Genomic DNA, 9,235 nt, shown 5'->3' on the forward strand with positions numbered 1-9,235 from the left:
TAATTCTCAAAATTAGTGATATTCCCTAATTCTTAGGCTACCAAGCAAAAGGGGCATATTCAGCTTCGATCATTCAACCATAGAAAGTAGTTTCATGTACTTGTGTCTATTTTGTAAAACATTTATAAAGTTGCATGTATTCTCATCCCAAAAATATTAGATTTTAAAAGTGGGACTATAACTCACTTTCACAGATTTTTACTTCGTCGGGAAGTAAGACTTGGCCACTGGTCGATTCACGAACCTATAAAAAATATGTACATATATATCAGAGTATGTTTAAAATATAATTACAATATTTTTAATACATTTTGATGTTTTAAATTTATTAAGTCAGATATCCTCGTTAGTAACCTACAACTAGTTGTCCAAAGTTAGATGTACAGAAATAAATTGATGTATATTATCTTGAATCAATCCACGACCCAGTGTATACACGTCTCAGGCTAGATCACAACTCATAGTATATATATATATATATTTTTGGAATCAACCTCAACCCTGTATAGCTAACTCCAACATTACTGCATATAGAGTGTCTATGGTTGTTCCAAATAATATATATACATGGGTCGATATGATATGTCAAAACATTTGCATACGTGTCTATGGTATCCCAAGATTATATAATATATTAGAATACATGTATAATACAATATGAGTTAGCTAGGATATGATTAATATAGATTTGTTACAATATTTCCCGTAGCTACAACAATCAAAAAATATCCAATCTTGTTTTACCCATAACTTCTTCGTTTTAAATCCATTATGAGTGAATCAAATTGCTATGGTTTCATTTTGAACTCTATTTTATGAATATAAACAGAAAAAGTATAGGTTTATAGTCAAAAATATAAGTTACAAGACATTTTTGTAAGAGGTAGTCATTTCGGTCGAAAGAACGACGTCTTGATGACCATTTTGAAAAACATACTTCCACTTTGAGTTTAACCATGATTTTTGGATATAGTTTCATGTTCATAAGAAAAATCATTTTCCCAGAAGAACAACTTTTAAATCAAAGTTTATTATAGTTTTTAATTATCAAACCCAAAACAGCCCGCGGTGTTAATACGACGGCGTATGTCCGGTTTTACGGTGTTTTTCGTGTTTACAGGTTTTAAATCATTAAGTTAGCATATCGTATAGATATAGAACATGTGTTTTGTTGATTTTAAAAGTCAAGTTAGAAGGATTAACTTTTTTTTGCGAACAAGTTTAGAATTAACTAAACTATGTTCTAGTGATTTCAAGTTTAAACCTTCGAATAAGGTAGTTTTATATATATGAATCAAATGATGTTATGAACATCATTACTACCTCAGGTTTTGTGGATAAACCTACTGGAAATGAGAAAAATAGATCTAGCTTCAAAGGATCCTTGGATAGCTTGAAAGTTCTTGAAGCAGAATCATGACACGAAAACAAGTTCAAGTAAGATTTTCACTCGAAATAAGATTGTTATAGTTATAGAAATTGAATCAAAGTTTGAATATGAGTATTACCTTGTATTAGAAAGATATCTTACTGTAAATAAAAGAGATTTCTTGAGGTTGGATGATCACTTTACAAGATTGGAAGTAAGCTAGCAAACTTGGAAGTATTCTTGATTTTATGAAACTAGAACTTATAGAATTTATGAATAACCCTTAGAACTTGAAGATAGAACTTGAGAGAGATCAATTAGATGATGAAAATTGAAGAATGAAAGTTATTTTAGGTGTTTTTGGTCATTGGTATATGGATTAGATATAAAGGATGTGTAATTTTGTTTACATGTAAATAAGTCATGAATGATTACTAATATTTTTGTAATTTTATGAGATATTTCATGCTAGTTGCCAAATGATGGTTCCCACATGTGTTAGGTGACTCACATGGGCTGCTAAGGGCTGATCATTGAAGTGTATATACTAATAGTACATACATCTAAAAGCTTTGTATTGTACGAGTACGAATACGAGTGCATACGAGTAGAATTGTTGATGAAACTGAACGAGGATGTAATTGTAAGAATTTTTGTTAAGTAGAAGTATTTTGATAAGTGTATTGAAGTCTTTCAAAAGTGTATAAATACATATTAAAACACTACATGTAAATACATTTTAACTGAGTCGTTAAGTCATCGTTAGTCGTTACATGTATATGTTGTTTTGAAACCTTTAGGTTAACGGTCTTCTTAAATGTTGTTAAACCATTGTTTATTATATCTAAAGAGATGTTAAATTGTTACATTATCATGATATTATGATATATAATATATCTTAGTATGATATATATACAGTTAAATGTTGTTACAACGATAATCGTTACATATATGTCTCGTTTCGAAATCATTAAGTTAGTAGTCTTATTTTTATATATGTAGTTCATTGTTAATACACTTAATGATATATTTACTTATCATTTAACATAATTAACCAAGTGTATCAATATCTTAATATGATTCATAAGTACTTAGTAAGACGTTGTTATAACGATAATCGTTATATATATCGTTTTCGTGTTTCTTAATTCAATAGTCTCATTTTTATGTATATAACTCATTGTTAAAATACCTAATGAGATATTTACTTATCATAATATCATGGTAACTATATATATAATCATATATATGTCATCATATAGTTTTTACAAGTTTTAACGTTTGTGAATCACCGGTCAACTTGGGTGGTCAATTGTCTATATGAAACCTATTTCAATTAATCAAGTTTTAACAAGTTTGATTGCTTAACATGTTGGAAACACTTAATCATGTAAATATCAATTTCATTTAATATATGTAAACATGGAAAAGTTCGGGTCACTACAAAGAATCCATAGATGCAATTGATGATACCTACAAATGGTATTTCAACCGAAGATGATTTGACTTCACTACGGTTTCCATATACTTCTGTATGGGACCCGGTCTTTAAATAGATGGTAAACATCATACCTTGACTGACGTAACTTGTCAAGGGGGAGAAAGTGTTCTTACTTCCAGGGGGAGTACCGATTATTCTTTCCAGGGGGAGTGAACACATGCTTACCACGATTCCTGACTCTGATACCTTGATTAAGTTTCTGCATTAGTCAAGGGGGAGCTATGCATGAAGATTCAATGCCGATTATCTTTGCGTAGGCTCTGATACCCTTTCCCTCTCAGATCAAAATATGCTTAAGGGTTAATCACATTTTGAGGGGGAGATATAAGGGAAAGTACGAGGTCTTCAGCAAATTGCAAATTCAAAGAAGATTCTCAAGAAGTCCGTTGAAGTTCCAAGAATTCAAGAAATTCAAGTTCGTCAACAACGGCTGCATACATGAATCGAAGACTAGACTTGTAGTTTTAGATTTTTTGTATGTAATTTGTAAGGTTGCTAAATTTTTGCACACAATCAATGCAAAGGGGGAGATTATTAGGACCCCGAGAATTGCATAGATTGTGTGCTAAGCCTTGTAATGGTGGGATATAGATGAGGGCTATATATATCCCACAAGGCAACCTTAGAAGTGAGCCATTCACACACATAGCCAAAGATTTATAAAAGTGTTCAAGGAAGTTGTGGAATAGAATTTTAGTTTTCTCTCTACAATCTTCCTATCTTCACACACAATCATACGATATTCATTATAATACACCCCAACAAGCTTGAATTAGAATTGGTTGATGATGATGATTCAACTCGCACACGAACTGTCCCTATCGAGCTCTGCCTGGTACGTTCTTATTCGTGCTATAACGCACTCCTAGGATGAGTAACTTTGTAAAACTTTGTTACAGTCCTCTCGATAGTTCACAACATGATCAAGTTTCCCACTCACAAAGGTATTGCTACCATCTGGTCGGAGTCTGGAAGAGCGCTATGTGCGTCGGTTACTCCACCTGAACCACTACCCACGATCAATGAGCAGGTAAAAATTAGTTCTATTCTCGTTAATACGAAGTATCCCAACAAGCGTATTCAAGTCGGGGGCATCCTTTTAGACAAAATCAAGACTCAGCTGCGCGATATACTAGTAGCTGATGTGCGTAGAGGTGTATATGAAATAGCTTATATTTTTACTAGGAAATACTATTAAATACGATACAATTTTACACAAGATATTTATTTATTTATAGAATGGATATACCTAAACCTTGCTACAACACTTATAGGCAGTGTACCTAATCGTACAGTAGTGTAGTTTTTAGTAAGTCCGGTTCATTCCACGGGGAATCTTTTAAACAAAGCTTAACGCTATATTAGTTTTAATTTATAAAAATACAAATATATATAAGTAATATTATTATTATAAAGGGGGATTTTTACCGTTTAAAGACCGGTTTGTCGATTTTTAAAACTTTAGTCGCAGTTAAAACCTAATGTAAAATATTAAATAAATAAAAGACTTAATTTAAAGCGTAAAGTAAATAACGATAATGAAATTACGAATAAATAAAAGTGCGATAAAATAAAATTACGATAATTAAAGAGTACGGAAATTAAAAGTGCAATTAAATACAATAACAATAAATAAAAGTGCAATAATTAGAAGTGCAATTAAATATGAAAATAAAGGAATTATGCTTATTTAAACTTTCATAATCATGATGTTTGACGTGTTGATTTTAGTTTATTCCCATGGGTTAATTGTTCTTTGTCCTGGATTATTCAATTTGTCCGTCTGGTTTTTGTCCATAACAGTCCATCAGTCATAAATATAAAGTGCGAGTATCCTCGTCAAATTATCCTTATACCTGAAGTCAAATATTCCAACTAATTGGAGACTTAAACTGTAACAAGGTTTTAATACTTTGTTTAATAATTACACCAGGATATCGACTGCGTGTAACCCAAGGTTTTAATACTTTGTTAACAATTACGCCAAGTGTCCTTGTACATAATTTCACCCTTGTTTTAATAAATCTATTAACTATTAATCCATTCCCGTGTCCGGTTAAATGAACGATTATTCGTACATATAAATATCCCGCCCATCGTGTCTGATCGAGTGTATATGGTTATTTATAGGTACGTCCAATTGTAAATCTTTATATTAAAATTAACAAACTATCATTTTGTTAAACAAATATAAAGCCCATTAATAACCCATAGTCTAATTTCCACAAGTGTCGTTCTTTTGTCCAAACCCCAATTATGGTACAAAACCCAATTACCCAATTTTAATATTTAGCCCAACATCATGATTACTTCGTTTTAAATAAGCATAATAATAACTTAGCTACGAGACATTAAATTAAAAAGGTTGAACATAACTTACAATGATTAAAAATAGCGTAGCGTTACACGGACAGAATTTCGACTTACACCCTTACAATATTCGCTAACATACCTTTATTATTAGAAATTAAAATTAAAATTAAAATTAAAATATATATATATATATATCTTACGTATGAATGAAGAAGAAAAAGATGTGTAAATTTCGGCCGAATGTTCGGCCTTTTATAGGCCCACGTAATACTATTTGACCTCCGCGAGTGCGGAGGTTTTTGCCTTTATAAGCTCCGCGAGTGCGGAGCTGTGGATTCCAGCTCACACAAGCTTGGCTCCTAGCTTGCCGACAGTTTTATAATATAATATAATATAAATATTAATTTTAAGAATTAATTATATATTATATTATATTCATGTGCATAGTTGACATGTAATTTTTAGTCCGTTGCGTCGAGCGTTGAGAGTTGACTCTGGTCCCGGTTCCGGATTTTCGAACGTCCTTGCGTATAATTTAATATCTTGTACTTTCCGTTTCGCGTCTTGTACTCTTATAATTTTGAGACGTTTCTCATCAATAATTGGAACCACTTTGATTGTATTTTGTACTTTTGAGCTTTTTGGTCGTTTGCGTCTTCAATTCGTCGAATCTGTCTTTTGTCTTCACCTTTTATTATTTAAACGAATATCACTTGTAAATAGAACAATTGCAACTAAAAGCTTGTCTTTCTTGAGGGATAATGCTATGAAATATATGTTCGTTTTTAGCATTATCAAATATTCCCACACTTGAGCGTTGGTTGTCCTCAAGCAATATAGTCTTGAAATATACTAGAATCACTTCTTTATTCTTCACACTTTGTACATCAGTGATTTCTATACGGCGGTATGAACAATGGTAGTAACGATGTGGTTTACAGTCCCACATGACTATGAAAATTTAGATCCTTTAAGAAAATTGGATCTTTATGAAAACATTTGATCTTTTGAAAATTAAATCTAGCTTTTACCCTAGATAAGTTTTCCAGAATAACCCTTCACCGATGTTTGCAAAATATTTTTGTGGCTTTGATGGGTTTCGAATTTTAAAATTTTAGCTCAAAACTTGTGGTTTTGTGTCACTCACTTGCTAACCTTGTATTGGAAAAGCAACACGTCCAGTATACTTGCTCCAAATATTACCTTTCGGTAAACTACCGTCCGGTTGTAAAGGAAAGCGTTGAACAAGCAACTGTTAAGGCAATGTCCCCTAACATGCTTTTAATTAAGAACAGAGTGTCATTAACGAGAGTTAGTCAAAAGTTAGTGGAGATTCCCGTTTAATTTTCAAAAGCATGCTTTACAGTGATTACCTCGTGTCCCTTGGTAAATTAATTATTTAGTTTTCATATTATTAAAAACATTATTTGATATAATAACTTCTATTATTTAAGCGAGTTTAAATTATATAAAACGGACTTTGAAATATAACTGGTTTTGAAAACTAAATATTCCAATTATATATATAAATTATATTCCTAGATAAAGATATATATATATATATATATATATATATATATATATATATATATATATATATATATATATACATATATATTTTAAAATATAATATTAATATAGTTATAAAATGTTTTGATTTAAGAAATATTTTAAATATATTATTAAATATATTTTAATAAACAACGAGAAGTTGATTTACAAAAGCAAATGACCAAAACACTCAAATGTATAAGTTATCCTTCGTGTAATATAATTCATCAATGATTTAAGGTTATATTTTAACAAGGGTACTAGTCACGAAACGTAAAGTGCTAGTTTTATAAGCATACGTAAAGATGTTCGATAAACAGGAACTCTGACATAAACCATTTTCCAACGTACAAGTCGTCGAAACTAATTTTATGTTTTAACTATGTACATAAATATAATATATATAAATAATTATATAAATTAATTAAATATAAATTAATTAAATATAAATATAATAATATAAGTGTCGGCAGCCCACGTTTTAATTAATTGTGAGCTGGAATCCTAGGCCATGCGATCGCATGGCTAAAGGGCATAAAACCCATGCGATCGCATAGGGTCTGAAGTCAGGCCACATCTATAAATTCGACATTTTTGGCTCGAGAACTTACACACATACACTGATATAATTACTCCCTCTGTTATTTATATTTATATTACATATTATTATTATTAAGAGTAATAATATTAATAATCTTATTAATATTAGTATTAGTAGTATTATTATTAGTAGTATTATACATAAAATATTACGACGGAGTATTGTCCGATTGATTTCAAAAATTGTTTTTTGAGTGGGATAGAGCTAAGGAAATTATGGGTTATAGCTATGGAGGTTATGGGTATTGTTCGGGGGTATAGCTCGTGAGGTCAACCTAATGTTTATTATCACCGTTGCATCTACGTACCTTTCCTGCAATATTGATTCTCAATATTGATACGTGAGCATTCATATCTTTTCTTTTATATATTAATAGTGTATTCCTGACTAGTGCTCGAGTATATATGATTATGCATGCTCGAATGTTTATTTTCGTCGTTATATAGTTTATGATAATTCATGAATTTAATACATATGGTACTGAGATAAGATATATGATATGCATGTCGTTGAAAAGCTGTCGAAAAATTAATAACTTTTCATTTAGAAGTCATGTGGTTTCGATGAACGGATTAAAAGATATGACCAACTGAATTATCATTAATATTCGTATTATTATTAAAAATGATTATTATTATTATTATTACTATCGTCGTTATTATCGTCGTTATTATTATTATCTAATTATTATTATTATTATTATTATTATTATTATTATTATTATTATTATTATTATTATTATTATTATTATCATTATCGTTATTAACATAAGTATTATCATTAAAAATTGTTATTGCTATTATTATTACTATCGTTGTTATTATTAAAATTATTATTAATATTATCGTTATTATTATTATTATTATTATTATTATTATTATTATTATTATTATTATTATTATTATTAGTATTGATATTATTACTGAAATTATCGTTATTATTAAAAAGTAACATTTTTATAAAAACTATCATTTTATTATTTTTATCATTATTATTATTATTAAAAGTCTCATTAACATTAAAAATTATCACTTTTATTAAAATTATCATTTCTAATAGAAATATCATTTTTATTATAAAATATTATCATTATTATCATATTAGGATTATTATTAAAAATTATCATTTTTGATAGAATTATTTTTATAAAATATTATTATTACTATTCTTATTAGGATAATTATTATATATAGTAAATATTATTATTATTAAGATAAATTATATTATTATTATTTTTTACTAATATTAAAGTATCGATACTATCAATTAGCATTTAAAATTTATCATTTTTACTAAAACTATCATTCTATTAAAAATTATTATTATTATTATTAATTATTGTTTTTATTAAGAATATAGTATTATTAAAAGTATATAGAATTTAGAACTACAGTTTTATTTAAAGTTATCGTTATTATCAATTTTATTAGTATTATTAATATCATCATTATTATTACCCTTGTTATTTATATTAAACACTTTTAATAACATTATCTTTATTAATAATATCATTATTATTATTACAAAATAATACAACTTTTACTCATTATTATTATTATCAATATTATTTTATCAAATAAATATGTGATACAAAGATATTTTTACCACACGTAATATAATTACATTAATAATACATACCACTATATGTTTATGATTTTGAGTGAATTATATAAATTTTATTACTCGAGATATATAAAAGTATATTTTTATATAAATTTTTATTTATTAATATATGACTTGTATTATTTACTCTAATAAAATCTGATAAATATATTTAAATATATAAAATGACTATATTTAAGGTATATAATAAACATGTATAGATTTTGAAAGTCATTTTGGGTCAAAATGATTTTTGTTAACTTTTGCATATCGGTCTCGAGCATTAGGATTGTTGTAC

This window comes from Rutidosis leptorrhynchoides, chromosome 3 (assembly GCF_046630445.1).
Source record: "Rutidosis leptorrhynchoides isolate AG116_Rl617_1_P2 chromosome 3, CSIRO_AGI_Rlap_v1, whole genome shotgun sequence".
NCBI classification, from domain to species: domain Eukaryota; kingdom Viridiplantae; phylum Streptophyta; class Magnoliopsida; order Asterales; family Asteraceae; genus Rutidosis; species Rutidosis leptorrhynchoides.